Source organism: Eleutherodactylus coqui, chromosome 2 (assembly GCF_035609145.1).
Source record: "Eleutherodactylus coqui strain aEleCoq1 chromosome 2, aEleCoq1.hap1, whole genome shotgun sequence".
NCBI lineage: Eukaryota > Metazoa > Chordata > Amphibia > Anura > Eleutherodactylidae > Eleutherodactylus > Eleutherodactylus coqui.
The window spans coordinates 168,800,163-168,812,621 of record NC_089838.1 but is presented as its reverse complement, the minus strand read 5'-3'; positions in this window follow the sequence as shown (position 1 = coordinate 168,812,621).

Below are 12,459 nucleotides of genomic sequence, written 5' to 3'. Positions count from 1 at the left end.
GGATAGTCAGGTCCCAGGTGAAGACTGTGGGGCCATCCTTTCCAGGACACCCATCTTGCTTTTAAGCAGGGGGTTCCCAATTCCCTAGTTTTGTAAAGGGACAAGTCTTTTTACATCATATTGTGCCTGGAGTGGTGTTATCTGTTCAGCCTTGTATTTTGTGTGCTTTCTGCGTTCTGTGTGAACGCCACCTTGTGTGCGTGCTGGGTGTGGTACTTTTGTGCCAGACGGACGTGATACATATGACCCAAATTGCCATATAACCTTAGCTTTATCCTGCAGTTGTGTGCTGCTTTTTCTATCTACTCCTCCTCATAAAAACCCTACAGACTGTAGAATGGGAGAGTGGGGTAACGCAAGTGCTGGATCAGACTACACGAGGTTTGTTTGCAGTCTGTAACCATGAAGATATGTCTGCATGGGATTTGTACACAAAACTGTAAGATATTTTTAATGAAGACTATTTGCATAGTTGCATTAATTTTAATTTTAGATGCTTTATAACTAGAGATGAGCGAACGTACTCGTCCGAGCTTGATACTCGTTTGAGTATTAGCGTGTTCGAGATGCTCGTTACTCGTGACGAGTACCACGTGATGTTCGGGTTACTTTCACTTTCATCTCTGAGACGTTAGCGCGCTTTTCTGGCCAATAGAAAGACAGGGAAGGCATTACAACTTCCCCCTGCGACGTTCAAGCCCTATACCACCCCCCTGCAGTGAGTGGCTGGCGAGATCAGGTGTCACCCGAGTATAAAAATCGGCCCCTCCCGCGGCTCGCCACAGATTTATTCTGACATAGAGGAGGGAAAGTGCTGTTGGTGCCGGAGCTGCTATAGGGAGAGTGTTAGGAGTATTTTAGGCTTCAAGAACCCCAACGGTCCTTCTTAGGGCCACATCTAACCGTGTGCAGTACTGTGGAGGCTGCTTTTTGCAGTGTTGCACTTTTTTTTTTTTTGGTATATCGGCCGTGCAGAGCATTGCGCCCTGCAGTAATACTCCAGGGCCAGAAGCGCTTAGGCAGGGACAGAAGACATATTGATTGAATATAGGCAGTGGGCCTTTGCAAAAAAATTTGGGGAAAAAAATCTATTTGGGCTGCCTGTCACTGTCCTCAGTGTTCTGGGTCTCTGCTGGGTGTAGTAGTTCTCCAAATTCATACGCAGCCAGCTAAGTGTTACAGCAGCCTTGCGCAAAATTATTTCCTGGCTCTGTCTGGGCTGTGAAATCACCGCTGTATTGCAGTTCACAGTGCAACACTCTGCAGTTCTTTGACATACTCCAGGGCCAGAAGCGCTTAGGCAGGGACAGAAGACATATTGATTGAATATAGGCAGTGGGCCTTTGCAAAAAAATTTGGGGAAAAAAATCTATTTGGGCTGCCTGTCACTGTCCTCAGTGTTCTGGGTCTCTGCTGGGTGTAGTAGTTCTCCAAATTCATACGCAGCCAGCTAAGTGTTACAGCAGCCTTGCGCAAAATTATTTCCTGGCTCTGTCTGGGCTGTGAAATCACCGCTGTATTGCAGTTCGCAGTGCAACACTCTGCAGTTCTTTGACATACTCCAGGGCCAGAAGCGCTTAGGCAGGGACAGAAGACATATTGATTGAATATAGGCAGTGGGCCTTTGCAAAAAAATTTGGGGAAAAAAATCTATTTGGGCTGCCTGTCACTGTCCTCAGTGTTCTGGGTCTGTGCTGGGTGTAGTAGTTCTCCAAATTCATACACAGCCAGCTAAGTGTTACAGCAGGCTTGCGCAAAATTATTTCCTGGCGTTCCGTAAGCGAAGTCAGCCTCCAACCACAGGCCAATAAGCGGCACATTTAATTACAGCGTTCAGTTTCTGCACTACTGGTAATACACCATGCTGAGGGGTAGGGGTAGGCCTAGAGGACGTGGACGCGGGCGAGGACGCGGAGGCCCAAGTAAGGGTGTGGGCACAGGCCGAGCCAGTGCGGTGGCCAGGGGTAGAGGCAGGGGCAGACCGAATAAACCACGAACTGTTTCCCAAAGCTCCCCCTCGCGCCATGCCACCCTGCAGAGGTCAAGGTGCTCTACGGTGTGGCAGTTTTTCACAGAGACGCCTGACGACCGACGAACAGTGGTGTGCAACCTTTGTCACGCCAAGATCAGCTGGGGAGGCACCACCACCAGCATGCGCAGGCATATGATGGCCAAGCACCCCACAAGGTGGGACGAAGGCCGTTCACCGCCTCCGGTTTGCACCACTGCCTCTCCCCCTGTGCCCCAACCTGCCACTGAGATCCAAACCCCCTCTGAGGACACAGGCACTACCGTCTCCTGGCCTGCACCCACACCCTCACCTCCGCTGTCTTCGGCCCCATCCAGCAATGTCTCTCAGCGCAGCGTCCAGACGTCACTAGCGCCACTGTTTGAGCGCGAGCGCAAGTACGCCGGCACGCACCCGCACGCTCAAGCGTTAAACATGCACATTGCCAAATTGATCAGCCTGGAGATGCTGCCGTATAGGCTTGTGGAAATGGAGGCTTTCAAAAGCATGATGGCGGCGGCGGCCCCGCGCTACTCGGTTCCCAGTCGCCACTACTTTTCCCGATGTGCCGTCCCAGCCCTGCACGACCACGTCTCCCGCAACATTGTACGCGCCCTCACCAAAGCGGTTACTGCCAAGGTCCACTTAACAACAGACACGTGGACAAGCACAGGCGGGCAGGGCCACTATATCTCCCTGACGGCACATTGGGTGAATTTAGTGGAGGCTGGGACAGAGTCAGAGCCTGGGACCGCTTACGTCCTACCCACCCCCCGAATTGCGTGCCCCAGCTCGGTGGTGGTATCTGCGGTGGTGTATGCTTCCTCCAATAAACCACCCTCCTCCTCCTCCTACGCAACCTCTGTCTCGCAATCAAGATGTGTCAGCAGCAGCACGTCGCCAGCAGTCGGTGTCGCGCGGCATGGCAGCACAGTGGTGGGCAAGCGTCAGCAGGCCGTGCTGAAACTACTCAGCTTAGGAGAGAAGAGACAGACGGCCCACGAACTGCTGCAGGGTCTGACAGAGCAGACCGACCGCTGTCTTGCGCCGCTGAGCCTCCAAGCGGGCATGGTCGTGTGTGACAATGGCCGTAACCTGGTGGTGGCTCTGCAGCTCGGCAGCCTCACGCACTTGCCATGCCTGGCCCATGTCTTTAATTTGGTGGTTCAGCGCTTTCTGAAAAACTACCCACACTTGTCATACCAGCTCGGAAAGGTACGCCGGGTCAGCGCACATTTCCGCAACTCCAAGACGGACGCTGCCACCCTGCGGACCCTGCAACATCGGTTTCATCTGCCAGTGCACCGATTGCTGTGCGACGTGCCCACACAGTGGAACTCTACGCTCCACATGTTGGCCAGGCTCTATGAGCAGCGATGAGCTATTGTGGAATACCAACTCCAACATGGGCGGCGTAGTGGGAGTCAGCCTCCTCAATTATTTACAGAAGAGTGGGCCTGGTTGGCAGCCATCTGCCAGGTCCTTGGAAACTTTGAGGAGTCTACCCAGATGCTGAGCGGGGATGCTGCAATCATTAGCATCACCATTCCTCTGCTATGCCTCTTGAGAAGTACCCTGCAAAGCATAAAGGCAGACGCTTTTCACTCGGAAATGGAGGCGGGGGAAGACAGTATGTCGCTGGATAGTCAGAGCACCCTCATGTCTATATCTCAGCGCGTTGAGGAGGAGGAGGAGGGGGAGGAGCATGAGGAGGAGGGGGAAGAGACAGCTTGGCCCACTGCTGAGGGTACCCATGCTGCTTGCCTGTCATCCTTTCAGCGTGTATGGCCAGAGGAGGAGGAGGAGGAGGATCCTGAAAGTGATCTTCCAAGTGAGGACAGCCATGTGTTGCGTACAAGTACCCTGGCACACATGGCTGACTTCATATTAGGATGCCTTTCTCGTGACCCTTGCGTTACACGCATTCTGGCCACTACGGATTACTGGGTGTACACACTGCTCGACCCACGGTATAAGGAGAACCTTTCCACTCTCATTCCCGAAGAGGAAAGGGGTTCCAGAATGATGCTATACCACAGGGCGCTGGTGGACAAACTGATGGTAAACTTCCCATCCGACAGCGCTAGTGGCCGAAGGCGCATTTCCGACGGCCAGGTAGCAGGGTAGGCACAGAGATCAGGCAGCATGTACAGTGCAGGCAGGGGACCATTCTCCAAGGCCTTTGCCAGCTATCTGGCTCCCCAGCAAGACTGTGCCACCGGTCCCCAGTCAAGGCTGAGTTGGCGGGAGCACTGTAAAAGGATGGTGAGGGACTACGTAGCCGATCGCACGACCGTCCTCGGTGACGCCTCTGCCCCCTACAACTACTGGGTGTCAAAGCTGGACACGTGGCCTGAACTCGCGCTGTATGCCCTGGAGGTGCTTGCTTGTCCTGCGGCTAGCGTCTTGTCAGAGAGTGTGTTTAGTGTGGCTGGGGGAATCATCACGGATAAGCGTACCCACCTGTCAACCGACAGTGCCGACAGGCTTACACTCATCAAGATGAACAAAACCTGGATTTCCCCTGACTTCTCTTCTCCACCAGCGGACAGCAGCGATACCTAAGCAATACGTAGGCTGCACCCGCGGATGGAAGCATCGTTCTCTATCACCATCCAAATCGGGGACCTTTTTGCTTCATCAATCTGTGTATAATATTCCTCCTCCTCCTCCTGCTCCTCCTCCTGAAACCTCACATAATCACGCCGAACGGGCAATTTTTCTTAGGCCCACAAGGCTCAGTCATATAATTTTTCTAAACAATTTTATTACGTTTCTCTGACTGGGGCATGCAGTGTGGGCCGAAGCCCACCTGCATTAAACCCACCTGCATTAAACATGACATTACCTCAGCTGTGATGGGCAATGCAATGGGATATATTTATGTACCGCCGGTGGCTTCCTGGCACCCACCCATGCTGTGGGTCCACAGGGAGTTGTAACTGCATGTGTCCACTTCTAAAGAACCCCAGTCTGACTGGGGCATGCAGTGTGGGCCGAAGCCCACCTGCATTAAACATGACATTACCTCAGCTGTGATGGGCAATGCAATGGGATATATTTATGTACCGCCGGTGGCTTCCTGGCACCCACCCATGCTGTGGGTCCACAGGGAGTTGTAACTGCATGTGTCCACTTCTAAAGAACCCCAGTCTGACTGGGGCATGCAGTGTGGGCCAAAGCCCACCTGCATTAAACATGACATTACCTCAGCTGTGATGGGCAATGCAATGGGATATATTTATGTACAGCCGGTGGCTTCCTGGCACCCACCCATGCTGTGGGTCCACAGGGAGTTGTAACTGCATGTGTCCACTTCTAAAGAACCCCAGTCTGACTGGGGCATGCAGTGTGGGCTGAAGCCCACCTGCATTAAACATGACATTACCTCAGCTGTGATGGGCAATGCAATGGGATATATTTATGTACCGCCGGTGGCTTCCTGACACCCACCCATGCTGTGGGTCCACAGGGAGTTGTAACTGCATGTGTCCACTTCTAAAGAACCCCAGTCTGACTGGGGCATGCAGTGTGGGCCGAAGCCCACCTGCATTAAACATGACATTACCTCAGCTGTGATGGGCAATGCAATGGGATACATTTATGTACCGCCGGTGGCTTCCTGGCACCCACCCATGCTGTCGGTCCACAGGGACTTCACAATAGGGAGTTGTACCTGCCTGTGTCTATGAATTAAAAACCCCGGTCAGGTTGGGGCATGCAGTGTGGGCCGAAGCCCACCTGCATTTAATCTGACGTTAGCTCTGCTGTCCAGGGCACTGCAATGGGATACATTTATGTACAGCCGGTGGGTTCCAGGGAGCCACCCATGCTGTGGGTGCACACGGAATTCCCATTGCGGAGTTGTACCTGCCTGTGACTATTTATAAAAAAACGCGGTCTGACTGGGGCATGCAGACACCTTGACAGAATGAATAGTGTGTGGCACATAGGTTCCCCATTGCTATGCCCAGGTGTGCAGCTCCAGATGGAGGTGGCACAGGATTGGATTTCTCATTGCTTCTGTACAGCATTGTGGACTATCGCCCTGCCCCTTTTAAAGAGGGTCGCTGCCTAGCCGTGCCAGCCCTCTGCAGTGTTTGCCTGCTTTTCCTCTGGCAGACGCACTTATAAATAGACATGAGGGTGGCGTGGCATGAGGGCAGCTGAAGGCTGGGCAGGGACAGTTTGGTGTGCGCTGTGGACACTGGGTCGTGCAGGGGGGGGTTGGGCAGCATGTAGCCCAGGAGAAGTGGCAGCGGAGTGTCATGCAGGCAGTGATTGTGCTTTGTTGGAGGTAGTGTGGTGCTTAGCTAAGGTATGCATTGCTAATGAGGGCTTTTCAGAAGTAAAAGTTGTTGGGAGGGGGGTGGCCACTCTTGCCGCTATTGTGGCTTAATAGTGGGACCTGGGAACTTGAGATGCAGCCCAACATGTAGCCCCTCGCCTGCCCTATCCGTTTCTGTGTCGTTCCCATCACTTTCTTGAATTGTCCATATTTTCACAAATGAAAACCTTAGCGAGCATCGGCGATATACAAAAATGCTCGGGTCGCCCATTGACTTCAATGGGGTTCGTTACTCGAAACGAACCCTCGAGCATCGCGAAAAGTTCGTCCCGAGTAACGAGCACCCGAGCATTTTGGTGCTCGCTCATCTCTATTTATAACAATACAAATTATGTAAAAGTGTACATATTCTTTTAACCATAGAAGATGCTTACTACTATTCGCAAGGGTGACAGTTTATAGAGACAGAAAATACAGTGCTTGCTTCCTTTAATGCAGTGCTTGCATTTTCAGTATTTCCATATTCCAATTAATGGTCCCAAACCATCTACATTTTAGTACATGCTTTATTTTATAAGTATCATATGATTCAACCACTTCAAATTATTTCTACCTGCCTTTTCCTTTAACAGACATTTACTTATTCACTTCTAAAAGCAATTTCTTCCTCCACACTAAATATTTTTCTGCAGGATGTCTAGCTGTTAGATTTGACACACGCCTTCACTTTCAACTCATGCTAGAGCTGTTTCTAAGTCTCCACTTTCTCATCCATTCTTGGATCTTGAGTTTTTTTCAACACAACAAATGGTAATGTATGCTGTCAATCTTTATTCCTCCTGACTCTCGCAGAATCCTTTTTAATTTGGCTCATTAAGGCCATTCCTGGAAAATAGATTTTATCCGTTTTCTATATCCTCAGTTCACTTTGCTACTACTTCATTAAATCCTCAATGAAGCCAAATTCTTCAGTAAAATAATCCATTGTGATGTAACTATAACCATTAGGTACTATGCAGCTGGTCCGTTCTCTTAGCCACAGGGGAATGTTTGCTACATATAAAAAGATTAAATTAATTATACATACTTACGAGCTTATGTACAAAGGGCTTAAGAAAATCTATCTGATAAACTACTCCTATCTATCTCCATCAGTTTTGCTTCATTACCAAACATATTTTCATTGGGTGGTGTGTCATCTACGGAGCTCAAGATTCATCATTATCAGACTATGCTAAAGGTTGCCTTTACACAGGCATAAGCGCATTTGGGCTAAGTATTTGCATGATGGATGTTGTATTTTTTGCACATGCATGTCGCACATATTTGTGCGCTAGAAAAAAATGCAAGTATGCTCCCATTGCTTTCAATGGGCAATTAACTTTAATAACTTTAGTGTGCTATATTCATACACAATACACACGAAAATAGAACATATTATTTTTTCGCATCAATGTAATATGCGCACAAAATATGCTCCTGTGAATGATCCCATTGAAATCAATGGGTTCTATTCACTGTGTTGTGCGAATGCAAATTTTGCATGCTCAATACACTGTGCAAATCTGTTTGTGCGAATAAGCCCCAAAGTGGTTGTCAGAGCTAAAATTGGTTCTGAAAGACTTACAATGAGAAAAAAACATTACTTTAAATGATAATTTTTTTTTTAAGTGATGGTCTTAAAAATTTGGCTTAATTCCATAGAATCATAGAATGGTAGAGTTGGAAGGAACCTCCAGCGTCATTTGGTCCAACCCCCAGCTCAGTGCAGGATTCACTAAACCATCCAGGACAGATATTTGTCCAACCTTTGTTTGAACACTTCCATTGAAGGAGAACATACGTGGCAACCTGTTCCACTTATTGATCACCCTTACCTATTTAATTTGTGTCTCCTCCCTTTCAGTTTCATCCCATTGCTTCTCGTCTTTCCTTGTGTAAATGAGAATAGGGCTGATCTCTCTGCACTGTGACAGCCCTTCAGATATTTGTAGACCGCTATTAAATCTCCTCTCAGCTTTCTTTTTTGCAAGCTAAACATTCCAAGATCCTTTAACCGTTCGTCATAAGACATGATTTACGTAATCACTGGGTGGGACATTTATTTAATGATTAAAAGGTTCTATATTTGGGACCGACATATAGGACCTTTTAATCATTAAATAAATCAATAAAGGTTATGTTTTAGTGGTCCCACCCAGTGATTACTTAATTCCCCTCCTGGGGCCTTTCCGCTTTAGGACATGATTTACAGACCACTCACCATCTTGGTAACTCTTCTCTGAACTTGTTCCAGTTTGTCTATGTGTTTTTTGAAGTAGGGTGCCCAGTACTGGACACAGTATTTCCGATGAGGTCTGACTAAGGAAGAGTAGAGGAGGATAATGACCTCATGTGATCTAGACTCGATGCTTCTCTTAATACATCCCAGAATTGTGTTTGCCTTTTTGGCTTCTGCATCACATTGTTAACTCATGTTCAGTCTATGGTCTATTAGCATACCCAAGTCTTTTTCACATGTGCTGCTTAGCCCAATTCCTCCGATTCTGTATGTGCTTTTTTCATTTTTCTTGCCCAGATGTAGGACTTTGCATTTCTCCTTGTTAAATACCATTCTGTTAGTCGCCATCCACTCTTCAAGCTTTTCTAGATATTTTTAAATATTCTCCCTCTCTTCCCTAGTGTTAGCTATCCCTCCTAGCTCTGTGTTGTTGGTAAATTTGATCAGTTTCCCATCAATTCCCTCCTCCAGATCATTTATAAAAATGTTGAACAACACTGGGCCTAGGACAGAGTATTGTGGTACCCCACTTGATACATTCTTCCATTTGGATGTGCAGCCATTTATGACCACTCTTTGAGTATGACCACTCAGCCAGTTGTGAATCTACCTAACAGTTGCTTTGTCAATCTCATATTTGGTCATTTTTTCAATAAGTATGGTACGAGATACTTTGTCAAAAGATATATTATATACACCGCATTTCCCTGATCATCCTAGTCGGGGATTTTGTCATAGAAGGAAATTAGATTCGTCTGGCATGACTTGTTTGTTACAAACCAATGCTGGCTCTGGTTAATTACTCAATTTTTATCCAAGTACTTGTATACATGCTGTTTACTAATTTGTTCAAAGATCTTTCTTGGTATAGAAGTCAGGCTCACAGGCCTGTAGTTTCCTGGATCCACCTTCTTCACTTTTTTGAAGATAGGGACAATTTGCCATTTTCCAATATTCTGGGACTTCTCCTGCTAACCGGGAAATTTTAAAGATTATGGTGAGTCGTTCAGCAATTACCTCCGCTGCTCCCTTTAGTATCCTAGAATGTAATGCATCTGGACCTTGAAACTTGAATTCATTTAAATTAGCTATGTGTTCCCTTACCATCTCTCTGCTTATAGATAATCTGCATTCTTTTATTCCCCAATAGCACAGGGAAGATCAGTTGATGTTCCATCTACTTTCTGAGAGAAAACAGATACAAAATAGGAATTTAAAAGTTCAGCTTTCTCAACATCATTCTTAACCAATTCACTATTTTCATCCTGTAAGCATCAAATAGCATCTTTGACTTTTCTTTTGCTTTTGACATACCCCCCCCCCCCCCCCCCAAATCATTTTTTATTGCTTTTGGCCTCTGTTGCAAGCCTCAATTCATTATTAGCTTTAGCTTTACTGACACTCGCCCTACAGTTTCTGCAGATCACATTATATTCTTCTTTATGATATTCCCCTCTTTTTCCATTTGATAAACATAATTTTCTTTGTTTTTAACATGTGTGCAAGTTCTGTGTTCATCCATCCTGGTCTCTTTAAATGCTTCCCATTCTTCTTTCTTTTAGGGATTGTTAACAATTGTGCTTTGAGAATATCATTTTGCAATCTTTTCCAACCTTCTTGGACATTTCTGTTCTTAAAGGAGATGTCTCGAGGAAGCAGTTAATTTTTTTTTTTGCCCAGTCCCCCCCATTAAACATACATTACTAAGCCCCCCTGTAAATGACATTTCTAGCTGGTTCGTACTTACCGTTCCAGCGTTTCAGCAACTTATAAAAGTTTCCTCAAGATGGCCGCCGGCTCTTTCCCCGTCGCTCGCTGCAGCCCGACGTGCGCGCTCCCGAGACGCCGCCAGCTGTGTCTCCATGGCAACCGGACGCATCGCAGCCGCCGACCAGACGCCCCGCAGCCGCCGACCAGACAGCAGGTAACCGGCGCTAGCCCCCGGCTCCCCAGCGCTAGACCCTCAGCCCAGGTGAAGGCCCCAGAGTCCAGCGCTAGGTTCCGGAGCCCAGCGCTAGTTCCCCCGGCCTAGCGGCAGCCCCCCCCGGCCTAGCGACAGCCCCCCCGGCGCAGCCCGGCGCAGCGGCAGCCCCCCCCGGCCTAGCGACAGCCCCCCCGGCGCAGCCCGGCGCAGCGGCAGCCCCCCCCCCCGGCCTAGCGACAGCCCCCCCGGCGCAGCCCGGCGCAGCTGCAGCCCCCCCCGGCCTAGCGACAGCCCCCCCATCACAGCCGCAGCCCCCCCCGGCCTAGCGACAGCCCCCCCGGCGCAGCCTGGCGCAGCGGCAGCCCCCCCCCGGCCTAGCGACAGCCCCCCCATCACAGCGGCAGCCCCCCCGGCCTAGCGACAGCCCCCCCGGCGCAGCGACAGCCCCCCCCCCCCGGCGCAGCGACAGCCCCCCCCCGGCGCAGCGACAGCCCCCCCTGGCGCAGCCCGGCGCAGCGGCAGCCCCCCGACCCATCACTTACCTGGGAGGCTTCTCGGGGCTGCTGGGCTGGGCTGGGCTTCTCCGCTGGGCAGCTCCAGTTTCTGCACCTTCCTCTAACAGAGGATGGTGCAGAATGGCCGCTTCAGCGCGCTCCCGAGCAGTGACAGCTCGTCTGCGCATGCGCAGAAGAGCTGTAGCGGGGAGCACACTGAAGCGGCTCGTGCTGAATGGAGAAGACCGGACTGCGCAAGCGCGTCTAAAAAAGCAAGCTGCCAGCGAATTTAGACGGAACCATGGAGACGAGGACACTAGCAACGGAGCAGGTAAGTGGAATAACTTCTGTATGGCTCATATTTAATGCACAATGTACATTACAAAGTGCATTAATATGGCCATACGGAAGTGTATACCCCCACTTGGTTTCGCGAGACCACCCCTTTAAGAACATCAAGGCATTGGATTCTTCCTATTCTCTTTTTGAGTTCATTAAAAATCTGCCATTCTGAAATCTAACCTTGAGGACTGAGTTTTCACAGGTTTTCCTCCCCTTTTTATCCAAAATTCAAAGATAGCATGATCACTGCCTCCTAAGCTCCCAGTCACTTTTACTTCCTCCACCATTCCCTCCCTGTTGGTAAGAATTAGGTCCAAGAGAGCAGATCCCCTTGTTTTCTCTTCTACCTTTTGGAAGATAAAGTTGTCAGCAAGAGCAGGTAAGAATTTGTTGGATCCATTACTTTTGAGAGATTCCCAACAAATGTTTGGATAGTTAAAATTTCCCATGATCACTATGTCCTACTTCTTTGAGAGCTTGGCCATCTGATGTAGAAAGAGTTCATCAATATGTTCTGCTTGTCCAGGTGGCCTATTGTAAATGCCTACAATGGTGTCCTTTCTGTTGTTCTCTCCTTGTATTCTTACCCAAACAGTTTCTACAGAACTACCATGCTCTGAAGCTTGAATCTCTGTGGAGATGAATGTTTTGTTAACATATAACGCAACACCTCCTCCTCTTTGTTTAGGTATGTTTCTTATCAATAAGTTGCATCCTTCAAGCCTTGTATTCCAATCAAGCGTATCATTCCACCAAGTTTCTGTGATGCCTATGACATCATATTTCTCTTCCTGTGTTAGGAGCTCCAATTCTCCTTGTTTGCTTCCCATGCTCTGCGCATTTGTGTAAAAAAATTATAGTTTGTGATTGGTGTCTCTTGCTCCTTTACTTTCCTACTGAATTTTTTGTCTTTGTTCTTCCTTTCCACTTCTAATAGCGTGGTTCTCAAATGTATTAATTAGCTGTATATTTTTACCTGGCAATTCACTTCCCTTCCCATATTGTTCTAGTTTAAAGCTCTGTTCTTGGCAGTGACTTCCCTTCCCACATTATTGTAGTTTAAAGCTCTGTTTACTATAATTCCTGCTGTTTGTATAGTCAAATCAGTACTGCAGCAATGAT